At 48.1% G+C, this 13891-nt stretch overlaps 1 protein-coding gene across 1 annotated transcript in view; it reads left to right on the forward strand.

Annotated features, from left to right (window-relative positions):
• NELL1 (neural EGFL like 1) overlaps positions 1-13891 on the forward strand; it is a 759185-nt gene that overhangs the window by 476311 nt on the left and 268983 nt on the right. The gene's annotated exons all lie outside the window — the stretch shown is intronic.

The raw sequence follows: 13891 nt of genomic DNA on the forward strand, positions 1-13891 counted from the left end.
AGACTGGTTTTAATATGGCTTTCTAAAGCTAAATATTAAAAACTCCTGGATACTCTTTCCTAAACATTTCAGGTATCTTTGCAAAAGTAAGTCAAGAAGAATGCTACCAAGAAGGCTAAAATGGAGACAAATTGAATCATTTCTACTACAGTCAGCTTTGGGAAGAGAGGCTATACTAACCACTGGCAATTTGCCCACCCACCCCTTGAATGAAACACCATACAAGTTATGGGTTAAACTGGGAATTTATTTACACATAAGCTGATCTGCACCTTTACATTACATTTTAAAGCATGGGTTGTATTGAGCTTGCCACACAAGCTTCCTAACAGGGCAAACCCACCCTGGCTCAGAGCTGGGTCCAGAATCCTTCCAGACCCTACTCATCACGGCCCGCACACCAGTGCATAGAGGGGAGAGGGGGCAAATTCCTGCCCATGACTGCAAAGCCTTATCCCCCACGATTGGAAAGCCTTAAGGCTCATTATATGCTCTCCCAAGCCCTGAAGAGGCCCCACACTGAGTCACCCAGACTGCCAAGCCTCTAGGTACCCCATTTGAGGACTACCCCATCTCTAATATCTTGGGTTGATTGCCAGCTCAAAAAACCCCTCAACCCGTGCTTTTGCTGTCTTCCCAGTAAGGGTCTAACCGGTTTACCAGTTCTAGTTATGCCTCAGACCCATCTCAGACCATGTGGAGCAGATGAAAAAAGCCCCCCTCACAGCCAGTGAGGCCCAAAAAAATCCTGCTCAGCCGCACAGCCAGTGACTAGTTAATACCACATGGTCTTAAGAAAGAGGGTGGGCAGGTGGGGAGCTTGCACTGGGCTGGAATAGTCAGGGATGGCCAGCCAGCCAACCCTCAATTGGTCAATGCTCCTACGCTGATCCTTGATAGGCTCCCCTCACCCTCGTGATTCTATCCAAGGAGGTGGTGAAAAGTACTGAGACTAACTAGCGATCTCAGCTCTCATACTTTATTTCAGCTCAGAACAAGACAACTCTAACCAGCTCATAGGCTGGTTTATATGTGCAACAATCCCACACCCAAAACACACCCACACACATGTGATTGGCTATTTACACTGGCCGAGAGTTCCATAGGCTCTCGGCCGGGAGCCTAGCCCGCCGATAGGTGCCGGCTAGGATCTGCTTGTCCCATTGTTACTGCAAGTGAAGCTCAGCCCCTTTGCATGACCGCGTGGTGAATTAGCCACGCATGCAGTTTGAGATGGATACATTACACCCCTCCCCCCTTGGTCCAAAAGACACCCATACACAAAGTCCTGCAAATAGGAGGGTGCTTTATGGGTTCTCGTTGAGTGGCGAGGTGTGGGAACCGGGGTGGAAGGTGACACAGTAGCACTCAGCTGAGAGATGGGCAGTGTTGACGGTTGTGGTGCTGTTAGCACTGTTTCTCGGGGCACGGTTGTGCTGTCTGTTGGAGAATCGAAGGGTGCCGCATTGTGCCGGGCAAGTGTGTGGGAGTTTCCGGGGTGTCTGGGTCCTCGAAGTCCTCCGGGTCGTATGGCAGTACCTGCCACTGCAGCTGATCGATGTGGCGGTGCAGTATCTGGCCGTCCTCGCTGGAGACCTTGTACGACCTGGGTCCCCATACTCTCACCACTCGGGCCGGAATCCATGGCGGGCCTTGCGCATAGACCGGGTCCTCGGGAAAAAACCCTTTGGCTGCCTTGGGTGACTCCATGGTTGGTTCCTCTTCCGGGGCTCGATCGGGATGAAGGCGATCCAGCCTGGTCGTCAGGCATCGGCCCAAAAGGAGTTCCACTGGGCTGCATCCCGTCGTGGTGTGGGTCATCGTCATCTGGCCAAAGAGGAATGCTGCCAGCTTATAGTCCCAGTCCTTTCTATCCAAGCGGCGGAGCACATCCTTGGTTGTCCGAACCATGCGTTCAGCTTGGCTGTTGGTCGCTGGGTGGAACGGCGCCGATCTGACGTGGCGAATTCCATAGTAACGGGTGAAGTCCTGGAATTCGCTCAAGGTGAAAGCTGAGCCGTTGTCGGTGACCAGGGTGTCGGGAATACCCTGGGCACTGAAGATGTGCCACATGGCCCGGATGGCTGCTCTGGAGGAAGTGGATGGCACCGGAACGACCTCGCGTTCACTAGTATAAAGAATAGTTGACCCTGGAATGGCCCCACAAAGTCCAAGTGGAGCTGAGACCAGGGCTTGTGTTAGGACTCCCAGGCTCTAGCGGGAGCCCGTGGTGGTTCGGGCTGGGATTCTTGGCAGGGCAGACATCTCTTAACCTGGTCCTCAATGTCCCGATCCAGCCCCGGCCACCAGACGTAGCTTCTGGCCAAGGCTTTCATCCAGACCACCCCTGGATGTGTCTCGTGTAGCGCCGTGAGGACTCGTTCCCTTAAAGGGGTTGGGATCACCACTCTGCTGCCCCACATCACGCAGCCTTTATGGGCCGACAGCTCATCCTTGCGGGATGCAAATGCCGTAAAGTCTGCCCCCCCAGGGCGGTAGGCCACCCCCTTCTCACCCAGTCCAAAACGTGGCAAAGGATTGGGTCTTTAGCCGTGCGGCGTGCCACCTCCCAAACGTGCATGGGTTGATCGGGAAGAACGTCCAGCAGTGCGACCTGATGGGCTGGTGCCGGGTGCGGATCTGTACTTGGCAGTGGAAGATGGCTCAAAGCGTCCACATGCCCCATCGCTTTCCCCAGCCGGTGGACAAGCGCATAAGAGTATCCTGCCAAGAAAACAGACACCCGGAGCACCCGGGGAGAGATCATCTGCGGGGTCTGGCAGTCGGGGGCCAGGAGGTCGAGGAGTGGTTTATGGTGCCGTCAGGATCGTGAATGGCCGGCCATACAAGTAATGGTGAAATTTCTTCACCCCCGCCACTATAGCAAGCGCCTTCTTGTCAATCTGTGCATAGTTACACTCCGCAGATGACAAAGTGTGCAAATAGTAAGCCACCGGGACCTCCTGGCCGTCCGGTAACTGGTGGCCTAGGACCGCTCCTACCCTGTAAGGAGAGGCATCGCATGCAAGGATCACCGGTAAAGCCTCATTAAAACGAGAGAGGACCGAGTTAGAGACCAGGAGGTCCTTCACGGCCTGGAAAGCGGTGGCGTGCGTTGGCCCCCAGACCCAAGGGGCATTCTTGTCCAGCAGGCGGTGTAAGGGCTCCACCACGGCTGCCTTCAGGGTTAGGAAGGAATGATAAAAATGTAACAGGCCCAGGAAAGCCTGTAACTCTGTCTTGGATGTGGGAGGGGGAGCCAGAGTGATAGCCTTGGTCTTTTCATCAGTGGGGTGGATACCCAGGGTGTCCCTGGCAAACCCCAAGAACTCCACCTTGGGAACCTCGAGCAGGCATTTTTCGTGCTTGACCTTCAGGTCAGCCACGTCAAACCGCTGGAGTACAGTTTGCAACCGATCGGCGAAGGTCGAAGCATCTGGGGGCGCAATGAGCACGTCATCTAGAAACAGCTGCACTCCTGGGCACGACTGAAACCCCAAGCTGGAGGTGATGAACTTTAAAAGCCTCCTTGTGTGTGGCAATTGTTTGGGCCTCGGCAGTTGCGGCATCCACTGGGAGTTGCTGGTATGCCTGAGCCAGATCTAATTTGCCAAAAACCCGGGGCCCCGCCAGAGCTGCGAGCACGTGGCTGACCACCAGTACTGGGTACGCGTGGTCCTGTAGTGCCTTGTTTAACATGCACTTATAGTCCGCACAAATGTGCACTTCCCCGTTGGGTTTAACCAGGGTTACTATTGAGGTCTCCCACCGGGCAGAAGCGACTGGCTCCAGCACCCCCTGTTCCACCAACCAATCAAGCTCCACCTCTGTCTTTGGCCGCATAGTGATAGGGGGGTGTCTGGCCTTAACCCGGATGGGGTGGATCGCCAGGTCAAGATTGAGGGAAATGGGGGCTCCGGTGTAGCGGCCAAGTGTGCCATCAAAAATCCTGGGGAACTCCTTGCACATGGCCTCAAAGTCCTCAGCTTGGAGCTGATTCACCCCCAAGATCGTCAATCCCAGGGGCCTGAACCAAGAAATTCCCAGCAGACTGGAGAGCCTTCCCCCCCTCCCAGCAAATCCAATTGTTCACAGAAGTCCTGAAACTGCACCGTAAACTTGCCCCAGCCCCGAACCGCCACAGGGTTCTTGTTAAAGTCCCATAACTTAAACCCCTGTGGCTTACGCAGAGGGGGTCCCCCCCATGGGCAGAGTGAGTGCAGCATTTCTTCCGAAATTATGGAATAGGAAGAGCCAGAGTCAATTTCCATACTGCAGGGGGACCCCTCTATTTACACCGTTACGTGCACCTTATTAGGGCTATCGGGGGACAAGTTACATACCTGGTGCTTCTGGTGGTGGGTAGAGAGGGTATGAAGGTCGGTGGGTAGATCTGATGCTGTGTGGTGGGCTGTACTCTTCTGGGGCTGTTATCAAAAGCAGCAGACCCAGGCCAGATTGCCGGGCTTGTTGCAGGAATGGCAGACAGCGGCCCTGAAGCGGCAAACCCAGCGTTCATGCACCTCTCTGCAGCTGGCTCAGGAAGACGATGATAAGGAGGCATTGGCCATGGATGGTCCCCCCGAGCGATGCTGCTGTTTAGATGGACAGCAGTGTACCTGGAGCACTTCCTCGTCTTCTGAGTCGTCCGATTCAAGGGCAGCTTGAGTGCAATGGACCGCCCGCACGCAGCAGTCTTGATGCGCCTTTTCATAGGCCGCGGCCTCCCGGAGCACCTTATCTAGTTCCAGGTCGTCCTGGCTAACCAGTTTCCTCCAAAGCTTGGGTTCCCGGAGACCGAGGAGGAACTGGTTTAGCAAGGCGTCCGCCAGGTCAGGAAACGAACACCTCGTGGCTGCCCGCTGGAGCCTGGCCAAGAACTCATAAGCCGGCTCGTTCAGCCCCTGGACCCACGCAAAAAAGTCCATGCACTCGGCAACCTTTGAGGGCTTTGGTGAAAGGTGGTCGGTCAGTGCTTTCACCAGCACCACATAGGACTTGTCCTTGGTCTGCTTAGGTGCAATTAGGTGGGCCTTCTTCTTACCCAAGTCTACGATGTCATGGCAGTCGAAGTAGCTCTCTAGGATCTCAAGCCAGGTCTCCCACTGCGCGGGGCGGGAGATGTCAAAAGTGGCGATGCTTTCCTGGGAGATAGCCATCGTACTGCTTCCATGTGGTGAGGGTCGCTCGGGAACGGCGGCAGCGGCGGCTGGAGCAAGGCAGGAAGGGCTTCTGCTTTCAGGGTCAGCAGGGGGAGGTACGGAGCGAGGAGCAGAGCGGTGAGTGGTTTCCGGAGAACCAGGGCACGAAGCGGAGCGGCTTGCGGCAGGTCCGGTGGTGGGGCTCGATGCGGTGCTCGAATCTTCGTCCGGGTCGTTGTTCATGGGAGTTAGAATCCCACCTTCATTGCCAGTGAAAAGTACTGAGACTTACTGGCGATTTCAGCTCTTATACTTTATTTCAGCTCAGAACAAGACAACTCTAACCAGCTCACAGGCCGATTTATATGTGCAACAATTCCACACCCAAAACACACACACAAGTGATTGGCTATTTACAGTGGCTGAGAGTTCCATAGGCTTTCGGCCGGGAGCCTAGCCCACCGATAGGCGCCGGCTAGGATCGGCTTGTCCCATTGTTACTGCGAGCGAAGCTCAGCCGCTTTGCATGACCGCGTGGTGAATTAGCCACACACACGGTCTGAGATGGATACATTACAGGTGGGGGGGACAGGCAAATGCCAGCGTCTGCTCCAAGGGCCAGAACTGGTTATTTACAGTTGCTGAAACCATTAATATGTAAGGCAAATGAAAACAAAATATTGAACATAGGCTTCCCTGTATGCACAGTATCATCTAAGCTATCTTGCTGAAAATAGCATCATTCTTATATCTGTATTAGGTTTACTCAGTCTGAATATTCATATGCCTGCAGTGTTATAATTCTGTGTTATAATACAACTACTTAGAATGTGAAAACATTAAATCAATCTAAGTTCATATTTAGCGTAGATTGTCAAAGTTGGTAGTAAGTGGGCAGGATTTCATTTTTCAACTCATAGAAAGAAAGAAAAAGTAGTTCATGATATACTTTAACTCAAAAATTATTTTTTGTGTATACAAGCTGGTATCCATTAACATGTAGGTGTTAACAAATATATGTAAGTATCCATGGTGTAGATCTTTGTTGTTAATTGTGGTGGTTCGCAAAAAAACAAACAACAAACAGTGGTCCTCATGCAACAAAGCTTAAGAAGAAAAAGATCATCTAGATCTTTCAGCTTGTCCATTTGTGGAAGCCAAGAGAATTATCCAAATTGCTGTGGTAGCAACTTTGCAGATTTGGCAAGCACACAGACATCTTCAGTGTATCTACATTAAACAAAACAAACAGATTCAGTATTTCCAAGAATTAGCCTGAGTACTCAATAACTCTGTTTGGACCTTGGATCATACCTGGGTCTGAATTGACCTATTGTAAAGCAAGATAGCTGTAACAATATTTTCTGTCCTTTTCCACCCTGGTCTATCTGGTGTGTATGTAGGCATGGCATCAGGTCTTTGTTAGACCACTTATCATTGCTATTCTTGTTTCCACTCCTTGGTGTGAGAGCTAGTCATAAGCTCTGTGAGGCTGCTTTATCTCTGCATGGCACCAACCAGAAGGCCATAATTTGGCTAACAATAATGTAACTATTGAAGCTGTCATCGTGCCATAAATATATTCTAAAGAATTAAATGCAAATGACTCTTTGGAAGGAGACTCTACAGAATAGTATATAACTGGTACTGTACAATAGAGAAATAATGAAGTTGGATCTGGGAATGAACATTGAAATAGGTCACTGACCTTTACTGATCTTTATAAAGTGGTGTACCTGCACAAATCTCAAGGTACAGAATAATTTAAAATTTCCCCATGCAGAATGAAGGATAGGAAGGATATGTGGCACACTGCTCTCTATTTAAAGTCCCATTCACTGACGTTCTAAGGCAAAAAAGATTTAAGGCCACTGATGAGAAAGAGGGTATTTTTAAATTATGAAAATTTGTTTCATTAGTTGGCTTCACTTGAGAGCTTTATGCTTTGGATTCCTTTACTCATAAGCAGAATGCAAAAGAGGGGGAAAATGCAAAATTGTATTATCTGATAAATGTTTCTAATATTTTGTTTTTTGTTTTTTTGTTTTTTAAATCTGCAATTGATCCTGTGTGTGTTGCAGGAACATGAGGTTAGAAAGATATTTTCATTTGTGAAGGGGCAAAGACAGTACAAATAATTTGCAGTTCCAGAGGTTAGCTGAGTTGGTGAACTGAATAAAATGGCAGATCATGGAAATATAAGAGCAAACATGTTTTACTGCATCATCTTTTGAACCTCTTTTTACAAATTAAATTTAGATTAGAATGAGTCTAGGACAAATCAAGGTACAGTGTTCTCAGGAGAATATGAGTTACAAAAATTTGCCAACATGTAGACTGTTGCTAATTTTTTTGCTTCAAGTAATTGCCTTCCATAGTTCCACAGTCTGCAGTTTTGTTCGTGTAGGTATTCTCTGTCCTTTCCCTGTTGCCTGACTTTTGAAGTGCCTTTAAAATTGCTGTATTTAAAACACAGAATGGGATTCCATAATAGCCAGGCACATTTAAGTATTTTGTATTTAGATGTAAGAGATAAGGGAGAGTTCTGCCCTTTATATCATTGAAGCTAATGCTGGCTCATTACCACCGTTTAGAGATTCACCGTAACAATACTGAAATTTAAGTTTGAAAAGTGAAGCAGTTTTTCCTTTGTCATATGAACACCTCAGCCTTGGGAATGCTGGAATTCTGCTTATTTTCTTTACATGTGACCTCATAACTGTTCTTGAGCCAGTGCACAAATATAAAATAGTTAAATCACAATTGGCAAAGCCCGAATTAATAGACAATAGACAATGCTAGTAAAATAAGAAAACAGCAGCATTAAACAAGTTGAAAGGCTTTAGAACAGAAGCAGATAAAAATTCTATAAACAACACCCAATTTTGCAGCAGTAAAAAATCAAGTAGTAAAGCCACAAAGTACTAAAACTAAGAAGCACAGACAGACACTAGAAATAATAATTAAAGGCTCATGGGAATGTTTTCCCCTGAGTAAATTAAACAATGCAAATGACAGACAAATACTGGTATGGAGTGAGTGTTATTACATAGGTGTACCATAAGGCCATGGACAGACTAATCCTGAGTCGTGCCCGTGTTGCAGCAGCTGACCACAGCATAACTAGTGGTGTGCATTCGGCATAAACCAAACCAAAAAAAAAAATCTGAAAAATTCCTTACTGGTATTTTTTGGGTATTAATTAAGCCAAATACAGATCCAGAGAATCTGATTGGCTACTGGTATAGCTGAGCCCGAATAAAAGCCAATTTCCCCCAGCTTTTATTTGGGTGTATTCAGCTGGGGTGGCAGGAGCTGAGAGCTCCATGCTGCCTCAGCTGGGGCTGGCTCCTCTTGCATCTCAATTTAAACAAAGAAGAAGAGGAGGAGGAAGAGGAGGAGATTGGATTTATACCCTGCCCTTCACACAGAGTCTCAGAGCGGTTTACAATCTCTTTTCCCTTCCCCTCCCCACAACAGATACCTTGTGAGGTAGGTGGGACTGAGAGTGCTCTTTCAAGAACTGCCCTTTTAAGGACAGCTCTTGTCAGAACTATGGCTCGCCCAAGGTCATCCAGCAGCTGCAAGTGGAGGAGTGGGGAATTAAACCCAGTTCTCCCAGATTAGAGTCCACACACTTAGCCACTACACCAAACTGGCACACAGGAGGGTCATGGTAGGAATTCTAAAGGTGGCCCAATTCTTCGTGAGCTGCTGCCTGCATAACTTCCTGGATGCCGTGCTGGTCAACTTGTGAAAGCATGTGTGTTTCCCCACAGAAGAAACTGAGCTACCCGCCCACCTGGGCAGGATTCACAGTATTCACAGGCTTCCCTAATATAATGGGGGCTGTGGACTGTGGACACATTGCCCTCACTGCCCCCAGGAGGAGCCACAGGTATATGAAAACCACAGTAGGTTGTACAGCCTAAGCATTAAGAAGAAGAGATTGGATTTATACCCCACCCTTCCGTACCTGAAGGGGTCTCAGAGCATTTCCTTTTCGTTCCCCTCCCCACAAAGACACCTTGTGAGGTAGGTGGGGCTGAGAGAGCTCTTTAGAGAACTACTCGTGAGAGAACAGCTCTGAAATTACTTATAACTGACCCAAGGTCACATCAGCAGCTGCATGTGGAGGAGTGGGGAATCAAATCCAGTTTTCCCAGATTAGAGTCCATGCTTCTAACCACTACACCAAACTGGCTCTGCGACTGCCAGGGCATTTTCATGGACCTTGTGGCCATAGTTCCCTCTAAGCTGTGCTAGGGGGTGCTGGTGCACAACATTTTAACAGCCAGCACAGAGAAGTTCTGTTTCAACCCACAGTTATTGCTTCAGCCCATTGAAAACCATGGAGGATGGAAGTACCTCCTTCTGGGGCCCATAGATCTTGACCCTCTGGTCCAATCCTTTTGAAACTTGGGGAGATTTTTGAAGAGAGGCACCAGCAGCTATGCTGCAAATTTGGTATCTCTACCTAAAAAAAGAACCCCAAGCCCCAGATACACCCAGATCGATTCTCAATTATAGCCTATGGGGCCCATTGATTATAATGGTCCCCTTAGGCTACAGTGGAACTGGAAAAAAAGATATATTTTTTGCACATCCCTATTATGCTTTTCAGTATGATTTGTAAGTTGCCTTGAGTCGGAAGGAAAAGTGGGAAATAAATATATGAATAAATAATTCGTTTGGGTGGGTTGGTAACACTTAGGCAACTTCCTTTTTTTAAGGTTAGGCAGGGTTCTGACAGGGATTTTTCCTGAAGAAGTGAGCAGTGACTTATGAAAGCTCATACCCTGCCATGTATTTTGTTAGTCTTTAAGGTCTTGCTCTTTTCTACAGTTCCTCCTCTGTTTTTTTTTGTCCTGTAATGCTGGTTGCCATATTTCACTTTAAAAAAAAACAACCCAAAGTAGACTGCAAAATATTCTGCTTTATCAGGATGTGGATTTGTTTCTGCTGGCTCTTGTATCTGCAGAGCCAGAATTTTTTCTGAGCGTCCAGCCACATCGGTACAATGCACATCTGTACAGATGGCTGATCCCTCAACGGTGCAGTCCCACACACCTACCTCACATAGGGTGGGTAGTTCTAGCTCTAAGGGCACTGAGCCCTGGGATGGAATAGTGGTGATTGGAACCGGATAACCATCTGTTCACATTTCTTCTCAGTTTCATGGTAACCCTCAGAACCTTCAGTGTTGTTGTTGTTTTTTTGGGGGGGGACTCCTTCGCTGCCTCTGCTTTAATTAACAATGATAACCCTGCTTGAGTATGATCAAATGTAGACTCACTCACAACTGTAATACTACTAATCCCCCCCCCCCGGGTCACAAAGTAGAATTTCTGCTCCAATTTCTGTGGAGCTTAGGGGGAACATTGCATGGCCAGGTTCCCAGGCAGTGTCAATGATGCATCCGGACTCAGCCACCTGTTGGCAGCCTGGCCAGAGGACAAAGGATAGTTCCTAGGTCAGTAGTGTAGCAAGACAGAGAGGCCCAGCAAGCGGGAGCCCTCACTCCTAATAGGTCTCATTTCCAGGCTTGCAAGATGACCACAGAGACCCTGTCCTCCCATATATGCTGACAATGTATCTCGAGGACGACCCACCAAGACTGCATAGCCTACAGCCAAGCCCACTGCCATAGACACATGGTCGTCAAGCAGGCATTTGGCCAGCTGAAGATGCAGTTCCATTGCCTCCACCATATAGAAGGGTGGCAGGCCTTGCAGCCCCTGCAATAGCAAAACACTTTGCTGTGTGCGTGTGATGCTCCACAACATGACCATGTGCTGATAGCTGTTGCCACCGCTTGTAGGGGGCCTTTTAGAGGGTCTTTGGATTGGGGACAGGTCAACAGACAGAGGAAGCAGTGGTGAGGCAAGATGTCAAAGGGGCAATTGAGCACAAGCGGATATGGGAGCACATCTGGTGCAGGAGGCCCCCTGCCACCCAGGCCATCTTTTGCAGTGCTGTCCAGTGCCCTTGGGGAGGGATGACCCAGGAGGCACAGGATGAGCCTGTCCCCATTGTTTCACTGCCATTGTGGTGCACCATCACATGCCAGGTAACATGGTGCATCTGCAATATTTGAGTAAAGATACTGTCAGCAGGGTGGGCTGATTGTGAGGATGAATCCCCAACAATGTCCCCTCAGCTTGTCACCCACGCAACCTGGCCATGAGCGCATGGGCAAGGGCTTGGGAGGAAAGAAGCTGTGAGCTGCTGCACTGTTTACTGTAGCTATATTCATGTTTGATAATTGAGCTTAAGACCTTGGTCATAGAAGCTGATAAACATAACAGTAAGTGTTTACTGTAGCCGCAAGGCCCTGCGCAGCCATATGTAACACAGAGCCACCCAACATAGGGGAATGCAGGGGATGGCCATTGGAACCCTTGTGGACAGAGAGGGGGGCTTTCTGTTCTCTTTTTAAACTTGTTTTGTTCCCCTAAACAGGGTATGGAGTGATAATGCCTTCAGATCTAGGAATTCCCACATTCTTTGAACAACAAATATTCTGCTTTATCAGGATGTGGATTTGTTTCTGCTGGCTCTTCTATCTGCAGAGCCAGAATTTTTTCTGAGCGTCCAGCCACATCGGTACAATGCACATCTGTACAGATGGCTGATCCCTCAACGGTGCAGTCCCACATACCTACCTCACATAGGGTGGGTAGTCCTAGCTCTAAGGGCACTGAACCCTTGGATGGAATAGTAGTGATTGGAACCTGATAACCATCTGTTCACATCCCTTCTTGGTTTCAGGGTAACCCTCAGAACCTTCAGTGTTGGGGGGTTAACAATGATATTAACAATGATAACCCTGCTTGAGTATGCAGCACTTCCAACTGTGGTATGGAGACAACTGCAGGTTCTAACTTATGCCCTCTCTATTCATGAAGTTTCACAAGCTGATGTCCTGGCCATGATCCCCTGCCAGGGCTTGACTCTCACTCCTCATGTCATGCACTGTCAGTGTCCTCATGCAACCTATCCTTCTGGATTGGCAGAGGCCCTTACCTTCTTTCTTGAGTGCATAACTGTTCAGTGCTACTATATGTGTCAGGACTCTTCGAAAAAGTGCTGTTTTTTTCTTTGCTACGTTTCTGCATGTATTTCAGTCAGGACACTTGTACAGAGCTCACTGCTTTGTTATAAGATAGTTATGGTTGAAAGTCATTCTGTGATGCTAAGCACCTGTTAAGAAGGTGGTCCTCTGTGGTCTCTTCCTTTGAGAGATTTTACACCCACTTCCTTCACTCAGTGAACTTGCTATTCTCCCCATAGGGGACTGTACAGAAGCCACGAAGATGGAAATGGGGTTGTGCTTATCTATAACCACTGTTCATTGAGTGGTCTTCTATTCAGGCACACATCCCTCCCTCCTGCCCTGCTGTGAACTCTCTGGAAACCTTGGCATCTTAGGGTCTCTGGCAGTCGCATGGGGAGAACTGAGGGAGTAGTGCCCCTCCTCCTGTCATGTGATTGTTTGGGCAAGAAAGCACCAGAGGGAGGATGGGCACTCCTAGTCTATTAGAAAGCTTGGAAATCTTTTCTGTGACCGTCCTGCGCTCATGCAGTCCCCATGTGTGCCTGCACAGAAGACCACTTGAACAATGGTTACTGGTAAGTGCAGCCCTATTTTCCTCTCCCCACAACAGACATCCTGTGAGGTAGGTGGGGCTAAGAGAGATTTTAGAAAGCTGTGATTGACCCAAGGTCACCCAGCTGGCTTCATGTGGAGAGGAGGGGAATCAAACCTGGTTCTCCAGATTAGAGTCCTGCCACTTTTAAACACTACACTAAACTGGCTCTAACAGGGTTATGCCTTTAACCAGCTTTAGCTGGTACTTCTGCAGCCGTGGTCTGTCCTTGAAAAGCAAAACTAGTTGACCTTGAGTCAATCACACACTCTCAGCCTAGTTTACCTCACAGGGCTGTTGTGATAAAATGGAGTAGAGGAGGAAGATTATGCCTTTCTGGGTCCCCATTGGGCAGAAAGGCAGGGTATAAATGAATTAAACTGCTGCATTATATGTTGGGGTACCTCTGAAGACTGTTCAGTTGTGGCATCCCTTTGCACACCTGTGTGCCCGACACCAAATATGATTAGCTTTAGGAGGCAGATGAGTTGTTGCTTGCCTTGCAGATGTAATGCATTTTTTATGATGTGGAAACTGTTGTTTTTGTGATGGATTTGGGTCCATTTAATGCTATTTATGTTACTAGATATCTTCTTTATTCTGCATATTTTATCCTGTTAGATTATTAATAATATGGTTTTATTTTTTCAAACAGTATGTGTAGGATAAAAATATGTTCAGTATTAAATCCAAGCACTGTCATGTCTGAGAGCTGAAGCTACACTTTCTCCACTGTAGGTCCTTTCTTTTTCAGGTGTGTATTTTTTCCTTTTTGGTATAATGTTGTTTGTATCATTTGTTTTGAGGTTTCTTTTGAAGATGTGTGGTGTGGTATGGTTTTAGACAAATCTTTCATAGACATATGCAGCTATTTGTGCAAATATGACTCAATTATTTTGAGGTAACAGAAAAATATTAGATAGACATATGGAGCAGTGGTCTTTCAGTGGCTATTAGCCACAAGGTAGGAACTCTCAGTCTGAGGCAAGTGATGCACTGTATTCTTGGTGTTTGGTGGGGCAACAGTGGGAGGGCTTCTAGTGTCCTGGCCCCATTGCTGGACCTCCTCATGGCACCTGGTATTTTTTGCCACTGTGACAG

The sequence above is a fragment of the Gekko japonicus genome, unplaced genomic scaffold (assembly GCF_001447785.1).
Source record: "Gekko japonicus isolate JY-2015 unplaced genomic scaffold, Gekko_japonicus_V1.1 scaffold397, whole genome shotgun sequence".
Classification (NCBI taxonomy): Eukaryota; Metazoa; Chordata; class Lepidosauria; order Squamata; family Gekkonidae; genus Gekko; species Gekko japonicus.